This window comes from Somniosus microcephalus, chromosome 12 (assembly GCF_052327205.1).
Source record: "Somniosus microcephalus isolate GS21.2 chromosome 12, FLI_Smic_1.0, whole genome shotgun sequence".
Lineage (NCBI taxonomy): Eukaryota > Metazoa > Chordata > Chondrichthyes > Squaliformes > Somniosidae > Somniosus > Somniosus microcephalus.
In genome coordinates, this window is record NC_140998.1 from 56322234 (window position 1) to 56346578 (window position 24345).

Below are 24345 nucleotides of genomic sequence, written 5' to 3' on the forward strand. Positions count from 1 at the left end.
TCCTGTCACCCGCCCCTTCAAATCTTCCATCATCACCCCTCTCCTCAAAACACCCACATTTGACCCGTCTGTCCTTGCAAACTACTGTCCCATTTTCAACCTCCCTTTCTTTTCCAAAGTCATTGAGCATATTATCACCTCCCAAATCTGTGCCCAGCTTTCCTGCAACTCCATGTTTGAATTCCTCCAATCAGGTTTCCGTCCTTGCCACAATACTGAAACGGCCCATATCAAAATCACAAATGACATTCTATGTGACTGTGACCATGGTAAACTATCTCTACTCATCCTTCTCGACCTGTCTGCTGCCTTTGACACATTTGACCACTTCATCCTCCTCCAATGCCTCTCCTCCGTCGTCCAGCTGGGTGGGACTGTCCTTATCTGGTTCCATTCTTATCTATCTAATTGTAGCCAGAGAATCACCTACAATGGCTTCTCTTCCCGCTCCTGCATCGTTACCTCTGGTGTCCCCCAAGGATCTATCCTTGGCCCCCTCCTATTGCTCATCTACATGCTGCCCCGCAGCAACATCATCTGAAAACACAGCGTCAGGTTCCACATGTAAGCTGACGACACCCAGCTCTACCTCACTACCACCTCTCTCAACCCCTCCACGGTTTCTGATTTATCACACTGCTTGTCCGACATCCATTACTGGATGAGCAGAAATTTCCTCCAACTAATTATTGGGAAGACTGATGCCATTGTCTTCAGTCCCTGCCACAAACTCTGTTCCTCTCCCTGGAAACTGTCTGAGACTGAACCAAGCCATTTGCAACCTTGGTGTGGTATTTGAGCTTTTGACCACATAGCTGCTTCATCACCAAGACCGCCTAATTCCACCTCCGTAACATCGCCTGACTCTGCCCCTGCCTCAGCTCATCTGCTGCTGAAGCCTCATCCATGCCTTTGTTACCTCTAGACTTGACTATTCCAAAGTTCTCCTGGCCGACCTCCCATCTTCCACCCTAACATGAATCAGTCATTCATGAAAGAAAGACTTATGAAATAATACTGAGCGGCCTACGGGTGGCGCTGTCCAGGGAGAGTATAAATACTCGGGCACGGGCCCAGCTTACGCAGGACATTCTTAACAGGAACTAGTGAAGGACACAACTAGACCTCCATGTTGTAAAGCAGTTGATTAAAGCTTTGTTTAACCCTTAGACCAAGTGCCTAGAAGTTTTCTTACGTCACACCCTACATAAACTTGTGCTCAGCCAAAATTCTGCTGCGCCTATCCTAACTCGCACCAAGTCCCGTTCACCCATCACCCCTGTGCTTGCTGACCTACATGGGCGCCCAGTCCAGCAGCGCCTCAATTAAAAAATTTCTCATCCTTGTTGTCAAATCACTCCATGGCCTCGCTGTAGTGTATGTACCCGTCTACCTTTAAGAGAACTATTGTATGTAACCGTTCGCCTTTAAGAGAACTATTTTAGGTGTGGCACTACTTTGTTTGGCTTCTGTATACTGTAATACCGACGGTGACCACACCAGTATATAAGTGTTGTGTCAGGATTTATTGGGCAGATTCGCCCTGACCTTCGAATAGTAAAGTCCTGTTTTAAGTTACTCTGGTAGTCTGTGTATTAATTAACTAAACAACCCACAGACTTTACAGTGGCGACGAGTCCGATCGTACCCTGCGGCAACAATACTTCCGAAGCAGTTAACGAGCGTCGAGAAGAGGCAACCGCCCTCGTCGTTCTGCTGGGAGAAAACTCAAGGCTGCAGAACTAGAAAGGAGGAAGAATTTAGAGACAAAGACTTCCATCAGCAACAGGCACTGACTGTCCCTTCTGCCACGGTGAGGAGTGAGCCGATCAGCACGAGAAGCAAGGCGGCCACGGTGACTGTGAGTAAGGGAAAGTAAAAAGAATAACCGGAGGATAAGGGCGGTGCACTCGACCACGGTCGACCGGGAACATAGGCGCGGGAAGAGATAAACTCAGCCGCAGCCGGGGAGGGAAGCACCGGACTGCGAGAGGGCTGGGAGGCGCGATTGGGAGCCGAGCGAGCGGGAGAGGCAGAGCCGACCAAGGGAGACTGAGCGAGAGCCAGTCCAGCGGCTGAAACTGTTCTCCGTCAACGGGGTGTACCCAGCGCCGGTAGAGCCGAGCGAGCGGGAGAGAGACAGAGCCCGAGCAAGGGAGACTGAGCGAGAGTCAGTCCAGTGGCTGAAACTGTTCTCCGTCAACGGGGTGTACCCAGCGCCGGTTGCCCTGCCGAGAAAAGGGAAAGCACTGAAGCCGACGCGTAGGCTGTGAACCTGAAAGCCAGCGGCCGTCGCCCGTGGGGAAAGTGTACCCCTCCTACCAGGGAAGAAACGCGGGAAGCCGCCATTAGGCGGGGAAGAAGACAGAAGCGGGAAACCGCCATTGAAGTGGGCGGGGAGAGAAGATAAGCGCAGGAAACCGCCATTTTCGCGGGAACCGCCATCTTAAAAAAAAAAGAAAAATTTTTTTTTAAAGAAATAATTCGTGGTGTTTATCAGGAAGAGAGGAAGATGCCTAAGCGTGGTAACATCAATGATTTTAATTCCGAGGTAGAAGACTGGGCCACGTATGTGGAACGCATTGAGATCTATTGTGAGGCCAATAAAATAGAAGAAGATGACAAAGCTATAACCTTGCTAAACTCGATGGGCGCGAAGACATACGGGCTCTTGAAGCATCTACTATCACCAGCTAAACTGGCGGATCAGACTTTCGATGATATTGTGGCTGTTCTGAAGGATCACTTGAACCCCACACCGTTGATGTTGGCGGAACGATTCAAATTCTATGCGAGAACGCAACGGAAAGACGAAAGCAACGCAGAATACTTGGTCTAACTGCGTAGACTAGCGAATTACTGCCAGTTTGGAGGGAATCTGACAGAGGCATTGCGAGACAAGTTCGTGTGTGGATTGGCAAAGGAAGGAACGCAAAAGCGACTACTCGAAGAGAACGACCTTACACTTGACCGGGCTGTCCTTATTGCAGCATCGCACGAAGCCGCAGCGAAGGGAACTGCGGAAATGCAGCTAAAGACAGCGGCACTCAGTGTGGATCAAATTACCTCGACAACAACAAAATGTTATCGTTGTGGGAAGACAACACACGACCAGAACCAATGCTGGTTTAAGAACCAGGAATGTAGGAAATGTGGCAAACTGGGTCACATAGCTAAGGTATGCCGGTCAGGGAAGAAGACCAACAACCAAAGGACCAACAACCAAAGGAAGCCATCACAGGAAAAGTGCAACAAGGTACACAAGGTGGCCGAGAAGAGTTCAGACGAACAGAATTCGGACTCAGACCCAAACGGCCAGGAGCTGGGTAGTCTGAGAATTCACAATGTGAGTAAGGAAGCTGACCTACAAACTATCTGGGTCATGCTAAAAATAGCTGGAGTCCAAGTGAAAATGGAGTTGGACACTGGATCAGCTCTATCAGTCATAAATCGAAGGGATTACCACCAGCTATTCTCACATATACCCTTAAGAGATACCAAGTTCGTATTGCAGACATACACGGGGCATAAAGTATACCCCATGGGAAAGATAAGAGTCAAGGTGAGAGATAGGGGTAAAGAACACCCAAGAATGAACTTATACGTACTACCTGAGGGAGGACCACCACTTCTAGGACGGGAGTGGATCAAGAAAATAGACATGGAATGGCACTATCTAAAAGCCATAACGAGTGAGGACTCGGTGCAGACAATCAGCTCAGATTCTGAATCGGATGACGATAAGACCAACCCAAATGTGAAAGACAAGGCTAAAATGGACTTGCCGACTAAGGTTGGAAAAACGAAGGCATGCAGAAAGGCTTATGCTCCAGAGAAGAACAAAGTTTCAGAACAGATCTCCACCGAACAACGACAACATAGTTTGACAGAGAATTCTGAGCCTGTTCAGTTTAAGGACATATCCATGACGGAAGAACACCGAGCTCGGACTCAACTTTATTTCAAATTACGACAACAATTAGAACAATTGAGCTACCGTCTCGTACAAGAGATGAAAACAATGAAAAAGTTCTATGACACCGAATGGGAGAATCTGGAAAGACAACAGAAGCAGCTAGCTCAAGCAGAGAGCGACCATAGAGCCATCGTGACCAATCACCGATCACATCTCCCTTATGATGTTCAGGAGTTAGAATATTTGCAGAAAGAAGCAAATGAAGGGGAATCTTCAGGAAGCCAGGATTTTATTCCAGTTCTTCTCTACGACTCCTTACAAGCAGAGTTTGAGAAGTTGAAGGAACAGTATGAACAGGCCCAGGCTACAATCCTGGAGGGGGTTAACTCGGCAACCTCCGAAAAGCTAGTTTCAGTGGAAGCTTATGAGCAACTAAAGGTTGAACATGAGCAAGAAGTCCAAAGGCTGCAGGAAATTAGTGATGAGCTCAAGGCCAAGACAGACTCATCGGTAGAAGTTCCATCCATAGATGAGAAATTAGAGGTGAAAGACATGGCAGAACATGAAAGTCAAGATGTCCAAGAACTCATAAAAATATTGAAGGAAACCCAAGACAAATATGAGGCGGCAATGACCGAGGTTCAACAACTTGAAGAACAGATTCAACTGGGAATTCTTTCAGTGAAAGAAAAGGCAACTGTAAGAAACACAGAGACTGTAAGAATGGCCCCTGAACATGAGCTAGAGAGCATCAAGGCGCAACTTCTCCGAGCGCTTAAAGCCAAAGTACAAGAGGAAAAAAAGGTGAAAGCATTGGAGGAAAAGGTGGATGAAATGGAGAAGACTCTGATCCACAGGGTCCCCGTGGAAGAGTTAACGGTCAGCCAACTCCTTCATATGCTGAGAGACAAGACTCTGCAATGGGAACCATTTGAACATGAGCTTCAATCTTCAAAGGAAAGGGGTTCGGAGCTCTCAAAAGTTTGGGGAATAGTTGAGGTTGCAACACAGATTTTACGGGGCTGCCGAAAGTACGCTGAATCACGTCAATGTGAACTACAGAATGTTGAAACAGCTGCTCCAGTAGAAGGATTGAATAGCCCGATCAATCAATCCCCGATGGAAGGGGAAGTATTGGAATCACAAATGAGGTCATTAGTGAAGGATTGGCAGGAAACCCAGGAAGAGCGGGATGAATATGAACGCATGAAGAAGTCTCTTCAGGAAAGATGTCTCGGGAGGTCATTGGTGAAGGATTGGCAGGAAACCCAGGAAGAGCGGGATGAATATGAACGCATGAAGAAGTCTCTTCAGGAAAGATGTCTAGGGAGGGAACAACAGTCGGCTAACGTCCAGTTGGGTAAGGAAGAAGTAGCAGGCCCTCTCGCTAGACTAGCTCAGGACGACACCGAATATTACCATGACCTGTTGAGTGACACGGAATATTACGATGACTTGGTCTGCCCAGCTTGTGATGAAAACTCCCAAAGTGCAGAAATCAGGATGAAGCACTTAAAGTCTAAGGAACATAGGGAGATGGTAGCGCTACAGCTGGCAGCGGATAAGGGAGCCCCGAGAGTCTCCAAGAAGCAGAAAAGAAAAAGACGAAGCAGAAGACGATAACCATCTAAATCATTATCACTTCTATCAGATCATGCACGTGGGCCCTACGAAGGGGGCCAAATCAGTTGGAAAGTAGGAAAAATTACCAAGGCAGTCCAGCTGTTTGTAAAAGTCAGCACTGCTGGTTCAGCAGGACGGAAGTTCAAGCTGTTAAGCCAAGGGAAAGACTATTGGATGAGTCACGCTAGAAATGTGAACCGGCTACACCACAGAGATGTTGTTCGGACTGAGTCAAGACCAGAGACTGAATCTGTGAACTGTTCCCGCAGAGACTGAATCTGTGAACTGTTTCCCGCAGAGACTATATCTGTGAATTGTTTTACATGAAGTTGATTATATGTTATGTTTAATGGGGAATAAGTATGTTGTAAGCTAAAAAGGGAGGATTGTAGTGTATGTACCCGTCTACCTTTAAGAGAACTATTGTATGTAACCGTTCACCTTTAAGAGAACTATTTTAGGTGTGGCACTACTTTGTTTGGCTTCTGTATACTGTAATACCGACGGTGACCACACCAGTATATAAGTGTTGTGTCAGGATTTATTGGGCAGATTCGCCCTGACCTTCGAATAGTAAAGTCCTGTTTTAAGTTACTCTGGTAGTCTGTGTATTAATTAACTAAACAACCCACAGACTTTACACTCGCCCCTCCCTATTCCTGTAACCTCCTCCAGCCCTACAAGCCTTTGAGATCTCTGCACTCCTCCAATTCTGGCCTCTTGCACAATCCCGATTTTAATCGCTCCAGCATTGATGGCTGTAAATTCAGCTGCTTATGTCCAAAATGCTGGAATTCCCTCCCTAAACCTCTCTGCCTCGCTACCACTCTTTCCTCTTTTAAGACACTCCTTAAAACCTACCTCTTTGTCCAAGCTTTTGGTCATCTGTCATAATATCTCCTTATGTGTGGCTTGGTGTCAAATTTTTGTTTACTAATGCTTCTGTGAAGCACCTTGGGACATTTTACTAGATTAAAGGTGCTATATAAATGCAAGTTGTTGTTGTTTTCTGCAATATTACTTCCAATAATTAACATGCAATTTTTCAATCCTCCCTTTGAAAAGCTTTTCCCCCTCAAACCATGCTCCGGGTTGACTATAACATGCGCACACAGTCAAGTGTCAGTTGTTCATTCAGCTCTACTGGCCCAAAATGGTTTGCCCTGTCCAATTTTTCTCAGCACAAAAACAGTCCTCCAGCATATTGTTAGAAATGTGAATGCCTAAGAAGAGCTTGTCTCTTGTTGGTTTTGTACACGAATAGCATAAGTGTGAATCATTAGCAAGTAATTTTTAGTTTTCAACCTTATTTTGTTTTTTGCTTCTTTAAATCATGGAAGGGATGTCTGGAATGTCTGTTCAAAACAAGAACAATTATCTACATCTGAACTTGTTGACCTATTGGTTTCGCAGCTCTCCACAGTGGCTGGTGTTATATATGTGCATATAAGCGGAAGTACAGGTGATCCCTCAGCTTAAAAAGCAGATAGCTCTGTTCTAAAAATGTATGGAAGTGATTTTCCTGGCCCCGTCCTCTTCCTTGGTGCTGTATAGAACAGTGTACCCAAAGTGTGCAGCTCCTGACCAGGCCCAGGAGCATTTTAAAATATGGCCTGGACGCACCCCAAGCACAGGCCTGGCCCAGCACCAATGGAAGGGGCAGGTTATGTGGCATATTGGGCCTCCGAGATTGATGCCGCTAAGCATCCTGGGAAGGTGGGGGGGCGCCGTTAGAGAAAATTAAAATGTCACTTTACCTTGCTGTCCTCCAGGCTGGAGTTTGTACTTGTGCGTGCGCACGTGCATGGAAATTGGTTGAGAATAAGAGCGTGTTTGGCTAGGTGCCCTTTATGGTTGAATAGTTTGCCAATATTCAGTGTCCAGGCTCACACTTCAAGAGTGGTCACTTGGGTGAGATTGCAGAGGGCTGACGGTGTTGTGGAACCATCTCTCAGCAAAAGCCAGGAGTGGCGGCGGGGTGGGGAGTGGGGGGTGGCGGTGGGGATGGGGGGGGCGGTGGTGGAGGAATGGGCTTGGAGAAAAAAAGAGCGTTCTCTATTTTTATCTTTCTGGAATAGTCAGCACCATTAATTTGAATGAACACAAGATTTGCTAATTCTTCCGAAGACTGATCAGTCTTAGGTAACGCTCGAGTGGTTTGGTGCCTCTAATATCTAAAAATATTTAGCACAGAAAGCTGGTATCTGATCTGTAGATTGCAGGAGCACTGATAACTGCGGGATGAAGTGGTCTCAATGAAGTATAGTATATAAAAGAAAATTTAACACAAAAGATATGGGAAAATAGTTGATAAATGTCAGAGGATGCATTAATAACATTTCTTGTACCTGCTTCTTCAGATAAATATCAGTAGCACAAAGATGTGCAAATGGCAGAAATGTTTGTTGTGGTGATGCATCAAATAAAGTAGTTTTCCCAATCTTGAACAAACATCCAGAGCACGATCTAGGAATAAGATGATATCATGGACAAGCAGACTAATATGAGAGAGAATATCAGCAAAATCTGCTACAATTTCAGAAACAGTGATTAAAAGTAGCAATCCAGCGGCTGATCAGGCCTGTCAGAGATTTCTTTTAAAGCACCAAGGTGACTATCGAAGTTAAACATTTTCTGGAGCACTCTCGACTCAGGCCCTGAAGGCACACGGAGTGGCACATCCCGGAGTAAGTGGTGAGATGCGCCCACTCCTGAAATCCGCCTCTGACTCTGCCAAAGGTCACGGAGTCAGCAGGAGATTCCAGTGCTTCGGCCGGCTGGAGGTGCATCTGGGGCACACCCACCTTCCCATTGAAAGTATGATGTCAGTGCCACGGGCTGGAGGAAGAGGCTGTCAGGTTCCCCCTCCTCTGGAGGAGGAGAATCGTTTTGCTGCCCCCAATGCCCCGGTACAAAGTAGGCCACTTGAAAATAATTTTAAAAATAAATTAATCCTTGGGGCGTCAAGCCACAATCCTGGCCTGGGCCCCCAAGTGGGACTGACTACTCCCAATTGGTTGGCTGGTGTACCTAATCTCACCATACACCAGGTATCTAACTAGGGCCAGTTGTGGGAAATCTGGGTCCCAATTTTAACGTAGCCTGCCCATGGGAACAGGATGGGTGAGTTGTTAGAATTGAGAAAATAACTGTCAGAAAGTGTCCAGCTGCTATTTTTACTCTGCAGCATAAACAGACCCACCAGAAAAAGATGGGTGTCATAGTCATAGAGTTATACAGCACAAAAAGAGGCCCTTTGGCCCATCGTGTCTGCGTTGGCCATCAAGCCCTGTCTATTCTAATCCCATTTTCCAACACTTGGTCCGTAGCCTTGTATGCTATGGCGTTTCAAGTGCTCATCTAAATGCTTCTTGAATGTTGTGAGGGTCCCTGCCTCTACCACCCTTTCAGGCAGTGAGTTCCAGATTCCAACCACCCTCTGGGTGAAAAAGTTTTTCCTCAAATCCCCTCTAAACCTCCTGCCCCTTATCTTGAAACTATGCCCCCTGGTTATTGACCCCTCTACTAAGGGGAAAAGTTCCTTTCTATCTACTCTATCTATGCCCCTCATAATTTGGTACACCTCAATCAGGTCCCCCCTCAGCCTTCTCTGCTCTAAGGAAAACAACCCCAGCCTGTCCAGTCTCTCTTCATAGCTGAAGCGCTCCAGCCCAGGTAACATCCCGGTGAATCTCCTCTGCACCCTCTCCAATGCAATTATATCCTTCCTATAGTGTGGCGACCAGAACTGCACACAGTATTCCAGCTGTGGCCTAACTAGCGTTTTGTACAGCTCCATCATAACCTCCCTGCTCTTATATTCTATGCCTCGGCTAATGAAGGCAAGTATCCCATATGCCTTTTTAACCACCTTATCTAGCTGCCCTGTGTAGGGGGGCATCCTTTACCTGGTTTATGGTAATTTACCTTCCTTTACCTGGTTTACGGTAATTTACCTGGTCAGGCAGCCCTTTTGCCACTGCACTTTGACCAGCTCCAATCAGCGGTTTCGAATCGCTAAACCCCTCCTTCCAGTTCTGACTGGAGGAACTTATAATTAATGATATATTAAAACGGACAAATGGTCTGGATGCAAGAAAGTCAAACTTTATTAAAACTAAGAAACTACACCACATGATCTTGTAATCACGGTAAAATTGCTTAAATAGGGGAGAAAAAAAATGGACACAACGAGGGAAATCGACTAAAATACAATTCTAACGAAATCCCCACTTTACTCCCCACCCCTATGCATAACCTAAGTTGTCTTGTGGAAGGTCAGAAAAATATATGCTCACCACTATAATGCCAGCTCCGTGTACCACGAGATCTTCATTGTCCTGAAGTAAAGAAACTCCCCAGTGTTTTAAAAGTAAACTGCTGGTGTTCTTACTTCTTCAGACAGACTCCCACGCTGTAGAGGGCACACGGAGGCAAGCCAGAGAGAGAGAGATGCCTCTGCAAAGCTATCTCTTATACCCCAATTTTGGGGCCCAAATGTTCCCGCCCAGATCCGGAAGTTTCTGGGCTAAAACAAAAGGGATCAAACTGTCACCATTGTCCAGTAATGGGTGATTCAAACACATTCAATTTTAAACTGTTCCTCTTCTCAGTTTAAGTGTCTCTTCTGTGATAGCTGCAGTTTTGAATGTGTCTTCATTCATCCTGATGGGTTTGAATGGAGTTGTATTACTATGTAAACAGAAACCCATTGTCTGTGGTCAACTGAGACTGCAGTCTCAAGTGGTTACTCCTTGTGCAAACATCCTTGTAGCAGTTTCTGTAATCAAATCGATTGTCTCTGCAGGGAGGGGCTTCCCGAACTGCCTTTGATTGGCAGATTCAAACGGGCTACTCCCCAGTGTAAACAAACAGCTTGTAGGTTACCTGACCTGCCCAATACCACAGGGTGATTGACAGCTCAGGCTCCATTCAAATGCTAATGGCCTGTCTGTCCTTTTTTCTGCTGAAAATTCTGTTTCCATGAAGTTCAAAACTCAAGAGTACATCCTTTTCTTTAATAAAAATGTACTATCTTAAAGTGTGCGATTTTTACAAAGTCCTTTGATTCCAGTGTCCAAGTGCTGCTTAGCTCACGGGCTCCTTAACGCAGCCTTTGGCGGTTCTGGGCATGTTTTAAAACATTGTCCAACCCAGAGACAATTTAAATCACACAAAGTCTTCGTCCACAATGTGGATTAATATTTCCAGATCTTCGGGGTTGAGGGGATTTTGCGAACCCCTACATTCCCCCCTTGGATACTCCCAACTTGCTTGTCGTATCCTCTTGAAGAAGTGAGCAAAATTTTCTGACCCCCGACAAACAACCATCCCCTGTATTTACCTATAGCTACCTATCACTGATTACCCGACCCGTCTATTCCCCTTAAATCCGAGAATAACCGTGGCACGGTAGGCATCTACAGATACATTAACTACAAAATGTTACAATAGGGGTCTCATACCCCTGCACCACTTGTTACATTATAACATATTACAAAATGTTGCAATCTTGGTTATACAATGTAATCAAAATGATTCCAAGCACAGAGAGAGTCCTACGCCTCTGCACCACTTGGAACTGTAAAACAAAATACAAAAATCTCCATTAAACATTTGAAACAAAATGCTGAAATAAACCCCGACCATCACGTGCCAATGATGGGTCGCGAAATTCGAGTGGGTATTGCTCCTCCCACCCGGGCAGTAAATGTTCCTTCCACCCCCCCCTTTAATAGTCTTAAACTTTTAAAACATACAGAATGGATTTTACAGAACAGTCTGCTCCACCAGCCCCGAGCCATTCCCTTGTCCCTTTGTGGAGGCGGGGTACCCCTCATGTATCACAGACCGAGACCGGAGAGTATGGGATCGCGACTCCCAGTCCCTCCCCCTCCCATTTGCCCTCGACTGGCTGGAGAAAATGATGGGTGCCTGTGTGGCGGCTCTCACTGGCCCCACACTCAAACTTGGATCCCAGATCCGGCCACCCACTCATCCTTCCCAGCCACACTTACACTCCAACTTTGCCAGTGGGCCCCGGGTGAGTTCCTCCCTTCCCTGAACGCACCCACGCGACTCTTGGGTCTCCCCCTCCCCTTTACAATCTTTCCCGTGCCATCACCACCCACTCCCGGGGAACGCGTCCCTATCTGACAAGGCGCCCGCACTTCCCCACCATGACTCCTCAATAGCGAGGTCTCCCGCAAGTGAAATTCGGTCAGGATTGTGCTGGGTTACCCCACCCAGCTGGGGCCATCTCTTCCACGTAGGATGAGTAGGCAGGTTCCTCCGGACTCTGTCCGGTTTCTCCCGAAGGTCGCTGCGGGGTCTCCTCCTGGATTTGTCCAGTGGCGAGGTGATCCCCAACATTCTGTATCCATATCTTCATTCGATGCCCAGCTCGGGCTGGGCAAACAGGGCTGCTCCTTTGTCCACTCTCCTGCAAAAGAACTTAAAAGGACATGCAGCCAGGTCTCTGACTGACCTGCTGCCTTAGGTGGAGACATGGTCGGGTCCCTCGACCTCGGACCAAAATACAAGCATTTGGCACACTTATAAACTTAAACTTTAAACTTAAACTTAAAATTACTAATTACATTCTAAACTTAAAATTTAAACACCTTAAAAGCAAGCTATAAACATTGGTAACTTAACACCAAGCTATAATACAAATGCCGCCCGTCTCCGGACGGCCAGGCTAATCTCTGGTGTCACTGTCGCAGATTAAAGCTGCCTGCAGCGAAGCTGGACTGATTCCAGCTTCTCGTTTTTTCGCAGCTTATGACTGCTGATTGGGGACCTCTGCCCTTTGGCTTCTCCCTGGTTCGGGAGACCATCCTGCTCCACTGTAAAGTGGGTGACCATGCTTTCTTGGGCTGGGGCACCCGAAGAAACCTTCTGAGGGGCGCCTCTGTGGGGGAACCTTTGGCTGACGGACCCTGAGCCTGAGTCACAGCCCTAGCTGGCTGGGAACCTTCTCCCCCTGATGCAAACAGCCCGCACTGTTTCATATACCTGGCAGCCTGCCGGTACTCTGGGTTTGTCTCCTTTTCCCTACCCACTCCTGTACTGGGGGCAGGTATCCCCTCACCACCCGCTGCTGGTGGCTGAAAATCTTTCTCTCCAGGTTCAAAACCTGGCACCAGCCTCTTCCATATGTCCCCCGCAAGAGGAATTGCAATCCCTTCCTCCCCAGAGTCCCACACCATAGGGGGAACCACTCTAGAAGCGGGCTGGGAAGCTTGACCCTTTAAACAGGCAACTGCGCCTGCGCGAATCTCCTCCCCGGAGTCCCCCGGCAGAGGCTGTGAAACCTCTGTATTCAAACAGGCGACTGTGCCTGCACGGGAAAACTGAAGAGGAGCCGCTGGGGTCACAGGCTGGGGAATTGCGCCTGCACGAACCCAGTGTTGGAAAATCTCTCCCCTCAGGCACGCGACTGCGCCTGCGCAGGGAAACTGAAGAGGTTCTGTGAATGAACTCACAGCAGCCTGCAGATTTCTACTCTCAGGCTGCTGTTTCTCTGTTTCTGAACTAGATAATTGGTTCAAATTTAAACTTTGGTCAAAACTTATGTCCCACTGGGGCGGGAAAGTGTCCCAATTGGTGGGCTGGACAACTTTTCCCTTGGAACAAGCCACAGTGCCTGTCTTTACAGCCTGTGAACTTGAACTTGTCTGGTCAGATTTATACAATTTACATTGGTTGGCGTGGAACCACTTTGTGCACTGGGGTAGTTTTACTGCATAGACCATGGGGCTGGCCCTATCAACTATACTATAGGGTCCCATGTAGAGTGGCTCTAAACTTCCCACCCGGGCATAGTTTCTTACCATCACTAGGTCTCCTATCTCCCACTGGTGGCTCTTGCTAGGCTCGAGCAGCAGCCGGTTATTCCGATGCTGCTTCCCCATGCTGTCTGCTGCCTGCCCATAAATTCATTTGAGGTGTTCTAGGAGGGTTCGGGTGAATTTATCCTGGTTTATGGGTCCCAAAAAGTGCCTGCCCATGTACCCTCCTTGGCCAGCATATCGGCTTGCTGGTTGCCCTGGCTGCGGGGTTCCGTGGAGGAATGGGCTTTCACCTTATGGATGAAAACTGCACCTTTCTCCCCCACGGCTGCCAGGATTTTCTCCAGCAGGGGCTTTACTGTCAAGGGCTTCCCGTTGGTGGAGGTATACCCACGATGGGAGCAGATGGCCAGGTACTCCGTACATGAGTTGCAAGTGAACATACTGTCAGAGCAAATCGTATACGGGGTAGGGAAGATGTCGGGGTGTGTAACCATGTACATCACCGCGGACAGTTCAGCCTGCTGGGCACGCATGGTGTTAGGGAGCTTGATTGCCAAGGCAATGTCTGCCGTTGGGTCAAAGATCCCGCAACCCGTGAGTCATACTCCAGCGGATACCATGCTGGAACCATCTACATAGATCTCGCGGCCCGTGGGATGTATCCCGGCCCGTAAACCTATGTTCACTTCCCAACCCCATCTATGGAACATCGATGGGCTGTTCCAGGGTACACCATATTGGCCGCAAGTTTTGGCTCGCAAAGGCCCTTTACCTTCAGATCCATCTGTGAGAAGAGAAGGGTCCAGCACGCAATGCGGATGCTGCTGACTGTCCCATCTTTAATCCTCCCATCCAAAAGCATCTGAGTGGGTGTGTGGTGTGTGAGGAGGGTGATGGGAGAGGTGCCTGTGAAAATTGAAGTTCTTTTCACAGCCCAATGTGTGGCCAAAAGGTGCCGTTCACAGTTGGAGTAGCTGCTCTCCACATCCGTGAGGACTCTGGAGGAGTAGACCACGGGCCTTAGCCTGCCGTGCCGCTCCTGGAGCAGCACAGCACTGAGACTATCCCTGCTGGCCGCTACCTCCAAGAAGAACTCCTTTTTCCCATCTATCGCTCCTAGGGCTGGTGCGGTCTGCAGGTCTCCCTTTAACTTAACAAATGCCGCCTGGCATCCCTCATCCCAGGACCACTCCACTCCCTTGTGTAGGAGACGGAGCAGAGGGGCCGCTGTGGCTGCATAGTCCTCTATAAAATCCCTGCGGTACCCCGTCAATCCCAGGAATGACCTCACCGCTCTTACTGAATTGGGAATCGGTAACTCCTGGACCGCTTCCCTCCTTGCCTTATCTATGGCCCTCTCTCCTGTGCGGACAGCCAGGCCCAGGAATTTAACCTCTTGCTGACCGATCTGCGCCTTCTTGGGGTTGACTTTAACCCCCTTTCTCTGCAGCAGCTCCAGCAGCTCAGCCAGCAGTGGGCCATGCTCCCCGACCGAGTCGGTAAATAAGAGCAGGTCATCCACATACTGCAGTAACTGAGTGGGCTGACTGAACTCTTTTAAACTATCCTTCATGCATTGGTGGAAGATGCTGGGGCTGTTGTGGAAACCCTGTGGCAGACAGGTCCAGGTATACTGCTGTCCCTTAAAGGTGAAGGCAAACTTATATTGGTCCTCCCGTTTTAAAGGGATGGACCAGAACCCATTCGAAATGTCCAGCACCATGAATGTGTTCGCGGATGCTGGAATAATGCTAATAAGATTAGCCACTGCTTCTACTGTGGGGGCACACGTGGGGATATTGCTGTTAAGCACCCGATAATCCACCGTGGCTCTCCATGAATTGTCCTGTTTCCTAACCGGCCAAAGTGGAGAATTAACATGTGTGGCTATGGGCCTCAACACTCCCTGTTTAACTAAGGAGGTGATGGCTGCCTCCATGTCAGGTTCTGCCTCCTTGGGGAAATTGTATTGCTTCTGTGGTTGGGCCATGGGGTCCCCATCTATTTTAACCTCAAACCCTGTGATCCTCCCGCAGTCGTGTTTATGGGTTGCAAAGGATGTGAGGTTTGCCTGCACGACTGCCTGCAGTGCCTTCGGGACACCATTTACCATGAGACCGAGGTCGTAACCTTCTTTGGGCTTCACAGTACACAAGGTCCCTTTACCCTCCTTGCCCGGGATGACCACTACACCTTCTTCCCTGTCTGTGCTAGCCCCCCAAAGGCAATGGTTGCGGAGATCCACGAGGATCCCGTGGCCCACCAGGAAGTCGGTTCCTAGGATCCCCTTTCCTTCCTCCTCATTCCACTTTGCCAGGATGCACGTCCACTTAGTTTGGAGCGTGCCCAGATGGACTGAGAGGGGTCTGGAGTATACCCCCGCCTGCTCCTGACCGGTGAATCCCGATAGTATGTATGGAACCCCGTCAGACAGAGGTGCGGTGGTGGGATTATCCATATGGATCACAGTGCATGATGCCCCCGTATCCAATAGATAAGTCCCTGTAACCTTCTCTACCTCCATCTGTACGAGCAGTCTCTTCCCTTCATCGTACCAGAGATTACACAGACGGACAGGCTGCGCGGGCTCCAGTCATTGTGGGGAGGCAGAGGTGGGCAAGGGGGCTGCAGCACCACTGATGGCTGCTACCTTTCCCTGATTGGCCCTGAGGAAAGATTTTATCGACTCCATGATGGACTCGACTGTATCGGGAGGAGTTTCTGTCTCTGCCTTCTGAGTTGGGGCTGCGGGGGTCCTGGCTTTATCGTCTCTCCCAGGCTTTTTACAATCCCTGCACCAGTGGCCCTCCTCCCCGCACCTGTAACAAGTGACCTTGTTCTGGGAGGGACGGCTCCCCTCCTGGCGCCACTCTTTCTTGTATTGAGCCCCAGGTTTAACCTCGTGGACCTTACCCTTTTGCTGGGGGGTCTCACTATTCCTACCATTCCTATATGCTACCGTGAGTTGCCAGATTACAGTCTCTTCAGTTGCTAGGGGGTCTCGGTGGTCAAACCAAGTATCAGCCTTTGCTTTTATCTGGGGCAGGCATTTGGACACCAGGCAATGAAGCCATTGGGTCCGCTGCTGCGGGTTCAGGTGTGCCCTATTTTGTCCCCCTGTACATGCGCTGTTGTAGACTGGCCACAGCCTGTCTGCAAATGCCTGTGGCGTCTCCCCTTCCTTTTGCAGTGTTTTCCCTATGCGATCAAACAGACTGCCGTCGTTCGCACCCATGGCTTCCAGTATTTCCTCCTTCTGCCCTCTCTTAGCCTCATCTGAAAGGGTCTGATAGAGCATACTATCTACAGAGAAAAGCAACATTTTGGCTTTCTCTTCGTCATCACAGCCATTAACACAGGCTGCCTGTTCTATCCCTTGGAAGTGCACTGAGGGGTCTCCCTTTTCAGAGAGCAGGGGAATATGTTTCACCAGGCCTCTGAGCTGTGGGGTATCATAGGGTACCAGATAGGTATGCTGAACAGCCCCTGGGTCATTATCGTTCACGGGCGGACCGTACCTCTGTTGTCGGAGGGGGTACACTGGTCCTGGTCTCCGCCTGCCTAGCGGGACTTGCTGGCATTCTCCTACCACCCCATTGTCCACCCCTTCTTGCTGCCAGAGCTCCTCAAAACTTGGAGCTGTGGGCTGTGGTCTTGGGATCTCTAATTCCCTAGCCAGCTCTGTTCTGGGTGCTGCCTGTGGGGCAGTTTGATTTGGGTGGCTGGTACTGTCCGACGGACTTCCCTTCAGACTTACGAGACATACCATCCCTTTAGTCCTTAATAACTCCATACCCAAACTCTCTATCGTTCTGTTACATGGGGTATGATCTGCTCCACTAAACCTTTGGTCGCAGGCCAGCTTATAAGCTGCCTTTACCTCCCTAACCATCTCCTCCTGCTCTGTTGCTTCTAAGGTGAGGCGGGAATTCTCTTCCCGCAGTCTCATCTCATTACGCTTAGCTTCTGTAATTTGGCACTTTAGGGACTCTATCTTGTGCCTCGCATGGCTTTTGCCCTCGCTAGCTTCTTGGGTGATGTGTGCGTTTTCCTCCTGTAGCCTCATCTCACTGTCCCTAGCCTCTGTGACTTCTTGCACAAGGCGCTCTATCTCTGCCTGTCATTTCATGACCTCTATTGTGAGGCATGCATTTTCTTCCCGCACCCTCATCCCACTATCTCTGGCCACATTCACCTCTCTTATGAGGCGTTCTACCTCCACCTGGCATTTTCCAAACTCTGACTCCCGATTCTTGGCCTCTTTAACCTCCTCCCACACCCTCATCTCACCCTTCTTAGCCCAGCCACCTATACCATAATAGGTCTGCTTACACGCTGCCGCTAACTTCTGCAGGGCTACCCACAGACTGAAAGCAAGAAAAGCAAGAGCTGATGCTTTCTCCAGATCCAGACCACTTATCATATCAAAAACTGCCTCCAGTCCTGCTGCAGTCGCCAATTTGCAGGGGGGCATCCTTTACCTGGTTTACGGTAATTTACCTTCCTTTACCTGGTTTACGGTAATTTACCTGGTCAGGCAGCCCTTTTGCCACTGCACGTTAACCAGCTCCAATCAGCGGTTTCGAATCACTAAACCCCTCCTTCCAGTTCTGACTGGAGGAACTTATAATTAATGATATATTAAAACAGACAAATGATCTGGATGCAAGAAAGTCAAACTTTATTAAAACTAAGAAACTACACCACACGATCTTGTAATCATGGTAAAATTGCTTAAATAGGGGAGGAAAAAAATGGACACAATGAGGGAAATCGACTAAAATACAATTCTAACGAAATCCCCACTTTACTCCCCACCCCTATGCCTATCCTAAGTTGCCTTGTGGAAGGTCAGAAAAATATATGCTCACCACTATAATGCCAGCTCCGTGTCCCACGAGATCTTCACTGTCCTGAAGTAAAGATACACCCCAGTGTTTTAAAAGTAAACTGCTGGTGTTCTTACTTCTTCAGACAGACTCCCACACTGTAGAGGGCACATGGAGGCAAGCCAGAGAGAGAGAGATGCCTCTGAGAAGCTATCTCTTATACTCCAATTTTGGGGCCCAAATATTCCCGCCCAGATCTGGAAGTTTCTGGGCTAAAAAAAAGGGATCCAACTGTCACCATTGTCCAGTAATGGTGATTCAAACCCATTCAATTTTAAACTGTTCCTCTTCTCAGTTTAAGTGTCCCTTCTGTGATAGCTGCAGTTTTGAATGTGTCTTCATTCATCCTGATGGGTTTGAATGGAGTTGTATTACTATGTAAACAGAAACCCATTGTCTGTGGTCAACTGAGACTGCAGTCTCAAGTGGTTACTCCTTGTGCAAACATCCTTGTAGCAGTTTCTGTAAACAAATCGATTGTCTCTGCAGGGAGGGGCTTCCCGAACTGCCTTTGATTGGCAGATTCAAATGGGCTACTCCCCAGTGTAAACAAACAGCTTGTAGGTTACCTGACCCGCCCAATACCACAGGGTGATTGACAGCTCGGGCTCCATTCAAATGCTAATGGCCTGTCTGTCCTTGTTTCTGCTGAAAATTCTGTTTCCATGAAGTTCAAAACTCAAGAGTACATCCTTTTCTTTAATAAAATGTACTATCTTAAAGTGTGCGATTTTTACAAAGTCCTTTGATTCCAGTGTCCAAGTGCTGCTTAGCTCACGGGCTCCTTAACGCAGCCTTTTGCGGTTCTGGGCACGTTTTAAAACATTGTCCAACCCAGAGACAATTTAAATCACACAAAGTCTTCGTCCACGATGTGGATTAATATTTCCCGATCTTCGGGGCTGAGGGGATTTTGCGAACCCCTACACCTGCTGCCTTCTGGGATCTATGCACATGCACACCAAGGTCCCTCTGATCCTCTGTCCTTCCTAGGGTCCTACCATTCATTGTGTATTCCCTTGCCTTGTTAGTCCTCCCAAAATGCATCACCTCACACTTTTCAGGGTTAAATTCCATTTGCCACTGTTCTGCCCATCTAACCAACCCATCTATATCGTCCTGGAGCCTGAGGCTTCCCTCCTCGCTATTTACCACTCCACCAATTTTCGTGTCATCTGCGAATTTACTGATCATACATCCTACATTCATATCTAAATCATTAATGTACACTACAAACAGCAAAGGACCCAGCACCAATCCCTGTGATACACCACTGGATACAGGCTTCCAGTCACAAAAAGAACCTTCGACCATCACCCTCTGCCTCCTGCCACTAAGCCAATTTTGGATCCAATGTGCCAAATTGCCCTGGATCCCATGGGCTCTTACATTCTTTACCAGTCTCCCATGCAGGACTTTGTCACATGCCTTACTGAAGTCCATGTAGACTACATCAACTGTACTACCCTCATCCACACACCTAGTCGCCCCCTCGAAAAATTCAATCAAATTGGTTAGACATGATCTCCCCCTGACAAAGCCATGCTGACTATCCTTGATTAATCCTTGCCTCTCCAAGTGGAGACTAATTCTGTCCCTCAGAATTTTTTCCAATAATTTCCCTACCACTGATGTTAGGCTCATTGGCCTGTAATTCCCTGGTTTATCCCTGCTACCCTTCTTGAATAATGGTACTATGCTAGCTGTCCTCCAGTCCTCTGGCACCTCCCCTGTGGCCAGAGAGGTTCTGAAAATTTGTGTCAGAGCCCCTGCAATCTCCTCCCTTGCCTCACACAGCAGCCTGGGATACATCTCGCCTGGGCCTGGGGATTTATCCACTTTTAAGCCCGCTAAAACCGTTAGTACCTCCTCCCTCTCAATACTAATTTGTTCAAGTATATCACAATCCCCCTGTCTGATTACTATGTCTACATCGTCGTCCTCCATAGTGAACACAGATGCAAAATATTAATTTAAAACCTCACCTACATCTTCTGGCTCTACACAAAGATTGCCACTTTGGTCCCGAATGGGCCCTACTCTTTCCCTGGTTATCCTCTTGCCCTTAATATACTTATAAAACACCTTGGGATTTTCCTTTATTTTGCCTGCCAGTGTTTTTTCATGCTCCCTCTTCGCTCTCCTAATTTCTTTTTTAAGTACCCCCCTACACTTTCTATACTCCTCTAGGGCTTCCATTGTTTTTCGTCCTTTGTATCAGCCAAAAGCCTCCTTCTTTTTCCTAATCCATTCTTGTATATCCCTTGACATTGTAAGGCTCGCAAAATTACACAAGATTCCCCCAAAGTAAGAAAGAAGAGATTTGGACTGTTTGAATTAATATTGGGCCAAAGGGGCTTAAAATCAAAACCCCAGGAAGATGTGGCTAGTTTTAAAAGGCATGTTCAGGCCTGCGAAAAACTGTGACAAAGGGGAGGTGGGATGTGCCCCCGAAACACAGACAGTTTGAGTATTGGGCCATCTGGGAATGTTCTGGGCCACCACAACCTTTACATAAATACAATAAAAACTGTTCCCGCCGAAACTCACAGAGCCACCAAGTACATGAATAAAACAATACATGCCAACAGTCAACAAAAGAAAGAACATGGCCCCAGCAGGAAAAGACAATCAAACAGCAGTTTAAAACCAATCAGAAAGATTTCCAAAATGTTTTATACATTTTAAACTGGTTTCAAGGCAATCCCGAAACCAGTTACAAGCCAATTAAAAATAGATGGACCATCCCCGAAGCTCGTTAAAAATTTAAAACATATTAAAAATAACGAGCCCGCCAAAATTAACAAAGGAACCAGAGATTTGGCAGTCAGGTAAGCCAGGCCTCAAACCAGTATAATTGAGGCCTGCTTGTTCAGTCAGCATGTTCAGCAACAGTTCAACAAAGGCAAGACAGCACGGTAACATCCAGGAGAGATCAACATCATCATTGCATTTGAAAGACAGTACAGGGGAATCAGAGACTTGAAGAAAGAAGAACAAAACAAAAGGAAAAGGAAATCGTGGCAACCATAGGCCTCAAGAAACCAACAACTACCAATATTACCACCAACCAGGTAATATTGGGCCACAACGACCAACAAGAAACCAATTCAAAAATCACAAACTTGTTTCCACTCTACAGGCTAGTCTGACTTACCCCATGGAAAGATTTGACACAAAAGACCCTAAAAACGTTACCTAACCAAAGAAAATTGGGTACTTACCCGATAAATCCAACTACGTAGCTAACCGCATCAGCGGACAAACCCAGACTGAAGATCCAGCGCAGGTGCAGTCTTCTACCACATCCGGGGTACAGCAGGTCCCAACCGCCACAACTAAAGAGAACCCCGAAATCGCTAACCTCCACAATCTGTCAAGAAAGTCATTTGGTGAGCATTTCCTGGTCCTCTGGATTTCAGCCTAGTTAAGATAGTGAGGTTGGGAGGGTAAGGGATTTTTGTATATTGTAATTCTCCCTCGCATATTCTGAGTGTTCCCCACCCTTTTAGAGTATAAGATTTATTGTATTGTATATTTTCCTGTCTCAAAATAAAAATCTCAATTCTTTGGACCAACTCAGGTGTCTGTTGCAATTTCATTACAACCCCCAAATAAGTCCAAAGTCTAGAACCAAAGGAGTGGGAGCGATTCGAACTGCTCGGGGAGTCAGAGGTAAAGCTGACCACAGACACCACCCCTTACACATTCAGGGTTCCCTGGGCTTGTTGGTCCCACCCTTGACCTTTACGGGAACATGTTGGCGTTGTACTCACTCTATTTCCTTTCTGAAAGATTCCCACTGCTCTGATGTGGCTTTTCCTACAAGTAGCTGATCCCAGTCCACTTTGGCCAGATCCTGCCTTATCATATTAAAATCGGCCCTCCCCCAATTTAGAACCTTTATTTGCGGTCCATCTTTGTCCTTTTCCACGACTACCCTAAATCTCACTGAATTATGGTCACTGTCACCAAAATGCTCTCCTACTGATACTTCTACCACTTGCCTGGTTACATTCCCTAGAATTAGGTCCAGTACCGCCCCCTCTCTTGTAGGACTTTCTACATGCTGGCTCAAAAAGCTCTCCTGGATGCACTTTAAGAATTCTGCACCCTCTAAGCCTTTCACACTCTGACTATCCCAGTTAACATTAGGGAAGTTGAAATCCCCTACTATTATTACCCTATTATTTCTACACTTCCCTGAGATTTACCTACATATCTGTTCCTCTATCTCCCCCTGACTGTTTGGGGGCCTATAGTACACTCCCAGCAAAGTGCTTGCCCCCTTTTTGTTTTTAAGTTCTACCCATATGGCCTCATTAGAGGAACCTGCTAAGATATCATCCCTCCTTACAGCAGTATTTGACGCCTTGATTAATATTGCGACACTCCCTCCTCTTTTACACCCCGCTCTGTCTCGCCTGAAGATTCTATACCCCGGAATATTGAGCTGCCAGTCCTGCCCCTCCCTCAACCATGTCTCTGTGATAGCAACAATATCATACTCCCATGTGTTCATCAACACCTTCAATTCATCTGCCTTACTCGCAAGACTGCTTACATTTAAATAAATGCCATCCAGCCTTGTCATACTCCCTTGTGCCATTACATATTTGCTCTGCCTTCCAGGCTGACTTGTTTCTTCCTCTATATTTGGCTGTGCATCACCCCCTACTAAAGCTCCACTCCGTATCCCATCCCCCTGCCAAGTAAGTTTAACCCCCCCCCCACAACAGTACTAGCAAACCTCCCGTTCTGGTTCAGGTGCAACCCGTCCGACTGTACAGGTTCCACCTTTCCCAGAATCAGACCCAGTGATCCAGGAAACTAAAGCCCTCCCTCCTGCATGAACTGTTTAGCCAAGCATTCATCTGCTCTATCCTCCTATTCCTAAAGTCACTAGCACGTGGCACCGGGAATAATCCAGAGATTGCCTCATCAATAAATTCAAATAGGAGTCCGACTACGTCATTTGGACTTAATGGCTGGAATTTTCCTTACTGATTCAGGTCGGGTGTGTGCGGGCCACGTGACGGGTCACTACCGTGTTGTATTGATGAGCCCGCTCCTCAGAGTGACTTTCAGTTAATGGCCCCTATTAAGACAGACATGTGCGTTTCCTGGCCCTATTAAATGGCATGTGTCTGATGATGTCATCGATGACTCAGTTCCAGCGCGGATATTTAAAGTGGTCACATCGCATTTGAAGGTTCATCCAGGAGTGTGGAGGGAGTATACTGGATGATCTTGTTATTGCTGAGATTTGTAAACATGACTTCCCAAAGACAGAGGGCTGAACCCAGGTTTTCCAATGACTCCCTACATATTAACATAGAAGATAGGAGCAGGAGTAGGCCATTCGGCCCCTCGAGCTTGTTCCGCCATTTAATGAGATCATGGCTGATCATCCAAATTCAGTACCCTGTCCCTGCTTTCTCCCCATATCCCTTGATCCCTTTAGCCTTAAGAAATATATCTAACTCCTTCTTGAATATATTTAATGAATTGGCCTCAACTGCCTTCTGTGGTAGAGAATTCCACAGGTTCACCACTCTCTGGGTGAAGAAATTCCTCCTCATCTCTGTCCTAAATGGCTTACCCCTTATCCTTAGACTGTGACCCCTGGTTCTGGACTCCCCCGCCATCGGGAACATCCTTCCTGCATCTAGTCTGTCTAGTCCTGTTAGAATGTTATTCTTGTGGAGAGAGTCAGGGCACGCTGGGTGGTCCTCTTCCCTGTGGATGGGCAGAAGAGATCTCTCCAGGAGACAAAACCAGCCTGGCTCCAAATAGCAAAGGAAGTCAACAGCAGGGATGTGGTGAGGAGGACCTGGATGGAGTGCAGTAAGCGCTTCAATAATCTGATGAGATCAGGAAAGGTGAGTGCAAAGCTACACTCAGCTTTATCCTGCTGTGCATCTTATCACACCCCCATCACTCTGCCTTCCAAAGCCTACTCCTGCACATCCTTACTCACACCAACATACCTTGCATGTCTGCCCATCCCTCTCTCTCTATGCACATACTCACATCCCCAACTGACTAACCACCCCTCACACTCACCTTCATCCTAATGGAATCATACCAACTAACACCATAGAAAAAAGCCATTTTGCAT